We start from the raw sequence: 12,118 nt of genomic DNA, 5'->3' as shown, positions 1-12,118 counted from the left end.
AAGTTAATTAGGAAGCCTCTACTTGGAGGGACCATGAGACTCACAAGTACTGAGAGTCTGAATAACAATCAACTGAACTAATGTCATATATATGGAAAACAACCTTCAGTAACACTGAGAAACATTTACGCAGTGTTACATCATGTTTCCCTCTGGGCTCAAACACAACAGCTTCCACTGCACCACAGCAATGCCTGGGTCAGGGTTACAAATTAAACTCTATCCATGAAATTACTTCAGTGGCTTCAAAGCATTAAGTTTTCAACCTGAACATCTTTATATTGTATAATAATTCCTCACTGGATCTGCTCTGTGCGATGAAAGTACAGGTATGGCCATATCCTAGCAGGGGAGCATGTCTACTGAAAGTGGGTTGTTATGGTGGTCCACACAACAGGCTAAAACACTATTAGGCTATTCTGTCTTTTGACACAGCTCGTAGAGTTGTAGTTGTCAGGAAGGGAGAGGAGTCAAAGGACTGAACTGACAAGTTTCTTGAGGTTTTTTTCTCTTTCTTTTCTTAGGCTAGAAGTAGGGATATGGGAGCCATTATGCCTCGATTAGCCAATATAACAGAGATAAAGCTTTGTGAGCGGAATAACTAGAATAACAAAGTAAGCATCAGTCAGATAAAGCACTAGAAACCCCCAAAACTGTGAGTTTACACCACCAGTACAGCACAATTCAACTATTTTATTCATCATTTCTTGTGTGAGAGTGCTATTTCCATCAAGCAGATACAAAATCCTTAAAGAACAACAACACATGATATGTTACACCCTCACTGCTTCCATGGGAATTAAGAGGGTAAGTAGCAGCCAGGTGCCGCTAATCAATTGGACTTGATTACCTGATCACCAGTGAGTGTGAACGCCTCTATAAAAGGAGACGTTTGGCGGTTTGCTGGTCTGAAACACTCAGGTGCGTGTTAACACAACGCCAGAGAGTAAAGACGTCAACAATGATCTGAGAGAAGCAACTATTGCTGCCCCTCAGTCTGGAAAGAGTTATAAGACCATTTCCAAACTGTTTAAAAATCTATCATTCTGCCATGAGAAAGATCATCCACAAAAGGAAAACATTCAAGACTATTGTCAGTCTTCCCAGGAGTGGATGTAAATTTAGATCATGCAATGCTCAAAGAAACTGCAAAAAACCCCAGAGGTACATTTCAAACTTTATAGGCATCAGTTAGCATGTTTAATGTTAATGTTAATGAGAGTGGAATCAGAAAAAGACTGAACAAGTGTGGCTTGTGTGAGGGGTTGCCGGTAGAAAGCCTCTTTTCTCTAAAACAACATGGCGGCCGGACCGTTTAGACAAAAACCAAACACAACATATGAGAACTTACAGCTCATATCAGCTTTCAAAGACAGTGGTGAAGGGTAATGGTAAATACCGCTTTTCCTCTCTGAGCACTCAAAGTACTTTACACTACCTCATGCACCCAAGCACTTTTTTTTCTATGCTCTTTCTACGTAAGTGCTTTCTATCTAATATTCACACTCCAACGGACGCATTGGACAACAACTTGGACTTAGTATCTTTCCCAAGGATATTTGGCATTCAGACTGGGGCAGACAATGATCAAACCACCAACCTTCTGATGGATCTTTGCACCTTGTAGTCATTCAGTCATTCATAAACTGCTCTGTACACAAAACAGTTTTGAATCAATTGTGAGGTCAGCTAAAACTTGGCAGCTTGAGAGTAAACCTTTGTCATACAATGTTTGCAAGCATAGTAGCAAATCTAAAACAGAATAGTTAAAAAAGATAAGAATCAAGGTTTTGCAATGACCCATTTAAAGTCCAGACCTCAACCTGAGTGAAGTGCTGAGTTAAGAGAGCTGTGCATAAATGATTGCATACAAACCTCAATAAACTGAACCAACGTTGTAAAGAGCGGGACAAAAAAATGTCTCCACAATGCTATAAGAGACTGATGAAGTCATGCAGAAAAAATATTTTTGCTTCTTTTAAAAAGAGTTTTTGCTTTTAAACCCTGTTCTATAAGATTCTGCATTATATTGTATTTTATAGGAATGCTCACATGTGCTGATGATCAATTAAGTGCCTTTGATTATCAGCACCTAGATGCTACTTACACTCTTAATTTCTATGGAAGCAGTAAGGGTGTAATCAGTTTGTCACACATTGCCTCAGTTTTTCCTGAATAAATAATGCCATTGTGTAATATGTCATCTGAGATTGCCTTTAAATAATTTTAAAAAGACCAGATAATTTTTGATACATGAAACCTTAGGAGGGCATATTTTCCTTTTCATAGTAAGCCCACACAGGACACTAACTATATTTTACAAGCCCATTTTTACAATACGAGGTTGGAAACTCTATTTCCTTCTCTCTCACTCTCAGTAGCATTTTTAAAACTCCACCCCTCGGGCAAAAACAGTCTTGCTTTCCCATCACAATGTGATCTCAGAGATGAGGACATGTTGTTTTCCTGGAAGAAAAAACACTGGTCCAACACAAAGCTAACTGACCTGGATGCACCTATAGCTGTGTTTGTGCCAGCCTGTTACATTACAAGCAGATACAGCATGATTCATCAGCAGTAAAGGAAGTGTAGCTGCAAGCCTTCGATATTTACCACACAGCACCGCAAAGCATGTTTTTCTTGACAAGAAAATAGAAGCACAAGAAGCAAAAGTGAATTATAATTTACCTGGTGGCTCTGAGTTTTTAATGACTTTTATGACTATAACCTGCTCCTATGGAAAGCTGTATTGCATTATCAGGTTACAAAGCATTTCTTAGACAAAGCCAAGAAACATTAACACGAGCATAGACCTGCTAACGTATTATATTTTTTGATAATGATTTCGATAATGATTTGTATTTATAGTCTTTTTGCCCCAGCAACAACAAATCTGCCCATGTGTCTCCTATCTGAAATGTCCATATTTTGTTCTTTCTGTCATGGTCCTGGGTCATTTTGACCCAGCGTTTTGTGTTTTGTGATTATTTTCCTCTGTTCTAGCTATTCTGTGTCCTCCCCCCTTGTGTCCGGTTCGGGTCTAGATTTCCTGTCTTGTTCTGAAAGTCTGTGTCTGTTGTCATTGTGTTCAGCTTGTCTCCTCCGGTCCTCATGTGTATTAGGTTCAGCTGTTCTTCCCTCTTGTGTGTGATTACCTGATTACCTTGTGTGTGTATATTTAGTGGGTGTCGGTCTGTGTTCTTTGTCGGCTCGTCTGTGTTCCTTGGTATCCTGTTCCTTAGTCTGCGTCTCTCTGCGCCGCTCTCCGTTTTGTAGACTTCAGGTTTGCTCTTTAGTTTCTCCCAGTTTAGGTTTGTCATTACTCATGCTTCATTGCCTGTTTTTGCCACTGCCACCGTGTAAATAAACTTCACTCGTATCATCAGTTTGCTGCATTTTGGGTCCTCCTTTTCCTCCACTCCACACGGCTCACTCCGCCAGCCGTGACAGTACGAGCCGACCAAACATGGACCCAGCAGCATCCGCGCCGTCCCAGGAGTTTCGGGAGGAAGTGATCGACAGCGTTTCCAGGTTGGTCAACCTGTGGCTCGAGCATGAGGAGGAAGAGCTTCACCACGCTGTAGAAGCTAGGCTACAGCTGCTGATGTCTGCTCACTGCTGGCTACTCGACTCTCTTCACCCGCTCGCACAGGACTTCATCCTTCACGAGCTGCACCTTCGCCCTCCAGCCGCTACCGCTTCCCAACCCAGCCCGGCGGTGAAGATTTTGCCCGGCCCGCCGGAGGTTTTGCCCGGCCCGCCGGAGGTTTTGCCCGGGAGGAAGCGACGATCGCGCCGTCGGCGCGTCACCCCACAGCCGGAGATTAGGATTTCGGAACTGCCGGCTGTGGTGAGTGAGAAGGACCCTTTTTCTGTTTTGGACTGTGTGCCTGTTTATTCCGGGGCTTTGTTTGTTGAGTCAGCTGCCCAGCCGGTAGCTCAGTTAGCCGCTCGGTCATCACCTTCATCACATTCAGCCTCATGACCCATAGCTCAGTCATTACCACAGCCAGACTTATTGGAAACTATGTTACAGTCCATAGCCCAGTCTATAGCTCAGTTGATAGAAGACTCATCAGCCTTATCAGCTCAGCCACCTATTCAGCCATCATCTTCACCAACTCCTCCGGTACTTCAAGTTGAGTCCATCCAACCTGAAAAGAACTATTTTTCATCTGTTCATTCCAAGCAGAGAGACAAACCACACAATACTGAAAACATTCCTCAAGAGCTGGCCAGTTCTGAGACTGTGACACACTCCAGGGCCTCCCCAGAGGCTGGGTTCCAGCCCCTGGCCGACTCTGGACCCCTGGAGGTTAAGAAGCCAGCTGAGGACTGCATCTGGCTGTCGCTGCCTGAGCTGAGTCAATGCTCCGTGCAGCTGCAGTCTGCCTTGTGTTTGCCAGAGGCCCGTGCGCCTGCTGGTTCTGACCCGTTCCTGCCAGAGGCCCGTGCGCCTGCTGGTTCTGAACTGTGCCTGCCAGAGGCCCGTGCGCCTGCTGGTTCTGAACTGTGCCTGCCAGGGGCCCCGGTGCCCACTGGTCCAGAGACTGTTTTCGCTGGGGGGCCCGAGGAGCCCGTCCAGCCTCCTGCTTCGCCTGCTGGGGGGCCCGAGGAGCCCGTCCAGCCCCAAGACTCGTCAGCTGGGGGGCCCGAGGAGCCCGTCCAGCCCCAAGACTCGTCAGCTGGAGGGCCCGAGGAGCCCGTCCAGCCCCCTGCTGCAACATCGTCATCTGCCTCGCCTGGCCCGGCTGCAGCATCATCATCTGCCTCGCCTGGCCCGGCTGCAGCATCATCATCTGCCTCGCCTGGTCCAGCCTCTGCTTCAGTCTCGTCTGGTCCAGCCTCTGCTTCAGTCTCGTCTGGTCCAGCCTCCGCTTCGGCTTCAGCTTCGCCTGGTCCAGCCTCCGCTTCGGCTTCAGCTTCAGCCGCGCCTGGTCCAGCCTCTGCTTCGGTCTCGTCTGGTGCTGCGACGGCCACGCCACCTTCGGGTCCCGAACTGCCGCCTCGACATCGGCGGTCATCTGCCAGGCCGCTGGTGGAGCGTCATCGTCACTATGGACGACCTCCTAGACGCCGCCATTGCTGTCCGCGCGGTCGGCCGCCTGAACGGTTTCCCCGTCGCCGCCGCTGCCGTGTGCACGGTCGGCCCCCTGAACTGCGTCCACTCCGCCACCGCTGCCTTCCGCTCGGTCGGCTTTCGGATCTGTGTCGCCGACGTGGCCGGCCTCTGAAGATGAACTGTCCTGGACTTCTGAGTTGTCGGCCTCCGGGCCGGCCTCCTGAACTGTGTTTTGTCCTTGTGCTCCAGCATGTGTGTTTGTTTTGGACGAGCCACTTGGTTCGCTGGAGCTTGTGTTTGTTCGGTGTAGGTCCCTCCGTCCTGGACCCCCCGCCGCCCGCCCTGGGTTGGTCATCTGTTTTTGTTTTGGGCTGTCTGGGGCCAGCCCTTGGAGGGGGGGTACTGTCATGGTCCTGGGTCATTTTGACCCAGCGTTTTGTGTTTTGTGATTATTTTCCTCTGTTCTAGCTATTCTGTGTCCTCCCCCCTTGTGTCCGGTTCGGGTCTAGATTTCCTGTCTTGTTCTGAAAGTCTGTGTCTGTTGTCATTGTGTTCAGCTTGTCTCCTCCGGTCCTCATGTGTATTAGGTTCAGCTGTTCTTCCCTCTTGTGTGTGATTACCTGATTACCTTGTGTGTGTATATTTAGTGGGTGTCGGTCTGTGTTCTTTGTCGGCTCGTCTGTGTTTCTTGGTATCCTGTTCCTTAGTCTGCGTCTCTCTGCTCCGCTCTCCGTTTTGTAGACTTCAGGTTTGCTCTTTAGTTTCTCCCAGTTTAGGTTTGTCATTACTCATGCTTCATTGCCTGTTTTTGCCACTGCCACCGTGTAAATAAACTTCACTCGTATCATCAGTTTGCTGCATTTTGGGTCCTCCTTTTCCTCCACTCCACACGGCTCACTCCGCCAGCCGTGACACTTTCTCTCTTTTTAAACGTTAAAAAAAAGGTGAAAATTTCCATCCTGCTGGGCGTCGTCAAGCTGAAGGTGGGTAATCCTCTTTGCCTTTTTTTTTAAGTTAAAAAGCCTGCAGTAGCAAACAGTAGCACAGTGAAAACCGAGTGTAACCAAGAAATTAGATATACAGTGGGCTTATTTCTTTATATAAGATCAGGCTTAGCTCTTTCTTCTAAAAAGATTTCCTTATTGAAAATGAACATGCAATTCAACATGACCTTGAGATCCTCAGATAGCTGCAGCTCCCCTAAAATTTATGAGGGGGGAAAAAAGGGGGCCAAGGCACAGTGTGAAGACCGGTCAATAATCCGATAAGCAGAAGGACAGACGAGAGAAAGTCAGTGACGAGTGACCCGGTCACACAGATGCAGTGTTCATCACCAGAGAGTGCTTTATCCAGGGGAGGTGCAGCACTGAAGGGAACAGAAGTATTTGAAGTCATTTTTCTCTTTCGAGCACCCAACTCTCAACCTCACAGTATGGTATTAGCCTGCTCTCTGCTTGCACCCTCTGTTCACCAACTCTCTCTCCAATCTTTACCAAAAATTACTAGAGCACAAAGAAAGTAACAAAAGCAAGAGTACAGATGTGAGAGGAAAGAGGTTGGTGAGAATCAAAGTGGGGGGTTTTTAAAAGAAAAAACTCATGTGCATATGTTATAGTGCAGACTGCTTAATTACTTTTGCATAAGTGAGTGTTTGCACAAGTTTGCTCATACACTCACATTCATTAGTATCAAATCAAGCTGATCGATTCATTGTTTTTATATTTAAAAAACATCTGTTTTAAAGGGTGGGACCTACCGCCTTAACAAGTTTTAGAAATATAAATTAGAAATGTATAAATTTACTGAACTATACTTTCACGAGGTGGTGAGTCAAGAAAAAAAACCCACCACATTTTGACTGATATCTGCTTTTGTCGTCAAACATTTATATATAAATAAACAGCATATAATATCAATGCAGTAATTTTCTTTTTGGGTTGTCTTTTCTTACCATGTAATCTCTGTTGGCTTTTACTGTACAGAGAATGGATGACACTGAACCCACCTACCGCTGAATTGTCTCCGCTTGGAGTGTTCATTTCCAGGATGCATTATCAGGAAAAAGGAAATCGCATTCTTGATGATCCGCATGTTTATGGGGAACAAGAAAATGATAATGAGATCCAGTCTCTCAACAGTGGAAGTTTGTGGGGAGTAAAAGGTGGTACACAGGCGAGGCATGAGAAAAGTAAGTAAAGTGATGTGCTATTTCTATAAATGATATTTTAAGTCATATGTTATTTATATTATAACGTCACAATGGAATCACAGTACCAATTAAATTCTGGCTTAAACCTCAGACTCCGGCTTGTGAAGCAGCCCGTGACATTAGGTTGTGAAGATAAATTAATTTAAAAAACCTGCATTATTAATGTGGAGAATAAAGAATATATATATATATATATAAATAAATAGTTTGTAACAATAATTGCTTGTTTGCTTTGATTTAAACAATATTTGCAATGTTTCAGAAGTTTAAAATTAAAGCATCCCTGCTCCTTTTTACTTTTTTTGGACTCTTTTTGGAGTTTTTTTAATTCACAATGATGGTTTGAGCGTCTGTCTTTCTTCTGATTGGCTGGCTAATGCAAACCCAAGGTGTCAATAGCATGTTGGAGGTGCTTGGTGACTGAAATACCACATTAAGAATAACCTCTCTCTGAAGTCATGTTTCAATCTGTCTGAAACCTCACATTTTGGCTCACAGAAGCTTACTCTTACATACACTCACCTCATTATATGAAACTCTGTTCATCTTTAACATGAGCATCCATCATTGTCAGGTGTCATTGTCATCATTTTCAACAATTTTATGATCGATTAAATGAGTATCAACTGTCCAATGAATCAATCTAGCAGTGCCGGCTATTCTTATTGACAGATTTCCAGGCTTATATCTATAGCCAGTCATACACAAACTGAGGAAGGTAGAAATATCTACTCAATACATGAAAGAGAATAGAAAAAAACATGGATGATTAAACATTTTTGGCACTTTAATTTGGCTACAACTGCATGTGAACAAAATGGGCCGATGGTGCGACTCAAAACAAAGTTATTTAGCTGGTACTCATGATGCTGTTACCTTGCACCTTTCTATAATTATGCTTAGCCTGCTGATTCATTCTGCGCTCCTGACACAGCAGCACAGTGGTTGTATTGCAGTCATTAGGACATTGTGTTGGTGCACACTACACAGCATCACTGCATGGCAATTGACACAGTTACTTGACAAAAGGCATCGGGACCAGAATCCGCATTAGAAACAAGCAGCCCTGGGGTTTTCAAATGTTTCAGTCAAATTAATTGCAGACACTGAATCATTGTGTAGCTGTAGTCTGATAACAAAATAAATGCACAGATAACTCAAAAAGTAAAAATGAGGGAAGGCCAGGTTATAATAAAGTATGGTTTGCAGATAGTGACAACGCATGTGGTGCTGGATGTGTAGATATGAGGTCATTCAGGTCTTTTTAATAGGATGATTCCTTCACAGTGGAGCCACATTTTAAATAAGCACTGCGATGTAGTGATTCAACAGCAACACTTATTCCAATACGGTGCCGGTGCATCAAGCTTTTAAATCTGACATCTGTGTCTGTTTTAGTCTCACAGCACAGAGGTCTTTAAATCCATCTCTGGCTGACTTCAGTTTATGCTAACGAAGACGCTGTGTAGGCTAAAAAGCCGACTTGACTTTAATGAGAAAAATGAGGGAGATCCAGGGACTATATGGTATCACTCGGTGTCCTCTATTGCATGTAAACAGGGACATGCTGGTTTTTAAAAAAAACAAAAAAAAACGAAACCTATAGCTCTATAGATGTCGGCAACATCTAATTCACAGTTATTAAAAAGGTAAGACTCTCCCTTTGGTAAAAAAGAAACTTTTATAAGTGAATTTAAAAGAAAGTGGGGAAAAAAGGAGTACCTTTGTGATTCCAGGCCAAATATAAAACAAAAAATTCCTATTAAACTTCCTGGATGAAAATGAATCTTGTCATGTGGTGAAAAAGTATGATACATGAAAGCGAGGTCAGAAATAAAAACATGAGGTAAAATTGAACTCTTTACCGCTGCTAGGAGTAAGGCTTGAAGCTCGTTTTTGAACTGGGCAGTTTCTGCTTACAGAACAAAATGACTGGATGTGCGTCTGAAGTTAGTGGGGGTTGGTCTCTGGCAGAATACAGGATTTTAATATAATGATATATTCTGAGGTGTCAAAACACATCATTAAGGGTACAGAGGAGGTTGTCGAATGTTATCTTTATGGGAGAAATAGTTAGAAGCAGAAAGGAATGCACAGGTGAGATTTGTGGAGTTTCAAGATGCTGACAAGTGATTTAATTTGAAAAGGGGACACTAGTTGCATGTTATTCGTTTCTCCTCATTTCCTAACCAGCTTTATATGATCATCTGTTTGCTTAAAAGCAAAAGATGTTATTTCATTTGACTAAGATTAAAGCATGTTGTCAAAAAAAGGCGTGAAAAACATTAACTATGTGTCTAAGAACAGTTAATTCGGGCGATCGTGGCTCAAGAGTTGGGAGTTCGCCTTGTAATCGGAAGGTTGCCGGTTCGAGCCCCGGCTAGGACCGTCTTGGTCGTTGTGTCCTTGGGCAAGACGCTTCACCCGTTGCCTACTGGTGGTGGTCAGAAGGCCCCATGGCGCCAGTGTCCGGCAGCCTCGCCTCGGTCAGTGCGCCCCAGGGTGGCTGTGGCTACAATGTAGCTGCCATCACCAGTGTGTGAATGGGTGAATGACTGGATATGTAAAGTGCTTTGGGGTCCTTAGGGACTAGTAAAGCGCTATATAAATACAGGCCATTTACCATTTAATTGTAAATGAGTCGATGTGGAAATGTGAAGAAAGAAAAAACAATTAGGATGGAGGATGGGGTTGTTTGCCCGTACCAAACTGTAAACTTGTTGTGTGTATCAATTTCCGTCCAGATGCTATAAACTGAAGAATTTGAAGGAATTTAATAGGTTATCAACAATCCAGTAATGTGTTCGCCCAGATGTGAAACTTGAATAATACCAAGTTTTATTGCGGAATTATGATATTGCAAACGTTTACATGGAGAAAGTGTCTGGACTTTATTTCTGTGAAGGCAAATTAGCAAATTAATTCTTAAGCCAAGGTCAAAAACATTTTAGTGGTCACTGTTATCTTGAACAATGAGCACTAAAATCTAATCAGTTTCATCCCCGTGTCCTTTAAGAGTCACCTTTAGTCAACAACATCTAATCAGGTTTTCATTAAGTTCTCGTGATTAATATTTGCACCGATTTTAAGATATAAAGGCATAAAATCCCAAACACTTACCTTCTCACCTTGAGCCATGCCACTACTATTTGCAACTGTTCAATTTTAGGTTTTTTAAACATTAAATAAACAACTAAAAATATCAACAACGACAAGCATTTTCTTTCAAGTGTAGAAATTTCGTGTCAAAGTATAATTTATTTGCTTTTACCACAGTCTGCAACCACCACTTAGATTCTACTTCCAGATATTTTTCAAAGATAAATCTTTAAAGACACTGAAAGACATGTCACTAAACATAGTTCAGGAATTTTCATTATGATGTCCTTAATTTTTTTCTCTCACAGGTGTTTGTATTTTGTGTTACAGGCATGCTGAAAAGTGATACCAAAGTGGCATAACCTATAGTACTTTTAGGTTCCACGTGAGGCTGGCTGCAAAAAGGGCGTCAACCCCCAGAGACTCCAATGTTACGATGACCATCTTTACAGCTTTAACAAGCAAATATACAGTCAGGTTCAGCCTTAATGTTTAATTTAACCCTCATAACATCTATGAGTGGAGTGAACTTTTTTTTTTAACTCATTAACCTGGATAACTGAGGTAGGGGCGCGGCCGCTTTGATTGAGCCAATCAGAGTCTGTCAGGCCTCATCTGTTCCTTTGAGTCATTAAACTGGACCTCTCCCTGTGTGTGTGCTCTTGGTGCCTTTTGGAGCATTTTTAATGACTATTGCTGACTGGCTGTGATACAAGCCCAACAAAAAGTTTTTGTTTGAGCTCTGATGAATGAAATTCTAGTATTTTATTAGCCAATTACTTTGTACTGTTTAGACATATGTGTATGAAGCGGTGTATGCGTTCATAAAGTAAAGTATCCAACATTCCATAACACTAATGTTAAGTTATACAATGAAAACCTGTGACTGATATCACATTGGCTCAGTCCAATTTTTACATTGTTTTAAAACAAACAATTTTGCATTTTAATTTAGTTTTGCCTCCTCTGTGCCAGAGTCCCCAATACTGCGCATAAGAGAAGATGGTTCAGCACCTAACTGAAACGCATTGAATTTACACACTATGTGGAAATTGGCGGATAACAATGTATGAAAATTAAACGGGGTCATGCTGGTTTATAGTATAATGTGTTAGTTAATGAAAAAAAGGAAAGATCTGGAGAAAGATCTGGACAGAGAGAGACACTAACAATAAGAAAATGGACTAATGAGACATATTGAACTACGCTGCCTAAACCAAAAGCTAAGCTTATGCATTTTAAGCCAGTCACATGGAAAACAGCCTGTCCATGAACCAAGGCTTTTATAATTGAGGGTAAAATAAGATGTTTGTTCTTCAGTGCTTTGGCAACGGAACAAGAAATAAAACATTTCGTTGTCTGTTTGATAGATTACCATCTGCCCACTATTCCCACAGCATGATTCTTCAATCAGGCACAACCATAGATCTTTCCAGATAAATCCCCCCTCTAATACTGTAAGGGGTATAGGGGAGAGGCAGAGAAAACAAATCTAAAATCTAATTTAACTCACAAACAGTAGAATGTGTACATCAGATTACAATCAAATTGAATTTCCTCCTCCCTGTCTCCCAAGTTGCTTTTTTTCTACATCCACGTGTACACAAACGGCGCTCAGTTTGTGTTACCTTCAATATTACAAGACATCAGTTGGGGCAGTCCATTGCTCCTTTCCACACAAACTGAGCACCCTCAGTTTTCTACGGTTTGGGTCTTCAGAACTTGTCCGGTGGGTCCAAATACCTTTG

The 12,118-nt window shown here is 42.9% G+C and overlaps 1 protein-coding gene across 1 annotated transcript in view; it reads right to left on the bottom strand.

Moving 5' to 3' along the window:
- The window catches only part of clstn2a (calsyntenin 2a), a 166,603-nt gene that overhangs the window by 102,862 nt on the left and 51,623 nt on the right, over window positions 1–12,118 (bottom strand). The window lies entirely within an intron of this gene.

Source organism: Diplotaxodon limnothrissa, linkage group LG18 (genome assembly GCF_057381915.1).
Source record: "Diplotaxodon limnothrissa isolate DT_005_m linkage group LG18, D_limnothrissa_male_GT1.1, whole genome shotgun sequence".
In the NCBI taxonomy this organism is placed as follows: Eukaryota; Metazoa; Chordata; class Actinopteri; order Cichliformes; family Cichlidae; genus Diplotaxodon; species Diplotaxodon limnothrissa.
Note: the sequence above shows the minus strand (reverse complement) of the source record. Positions and strands in the feature narration are given on the sequence as shown.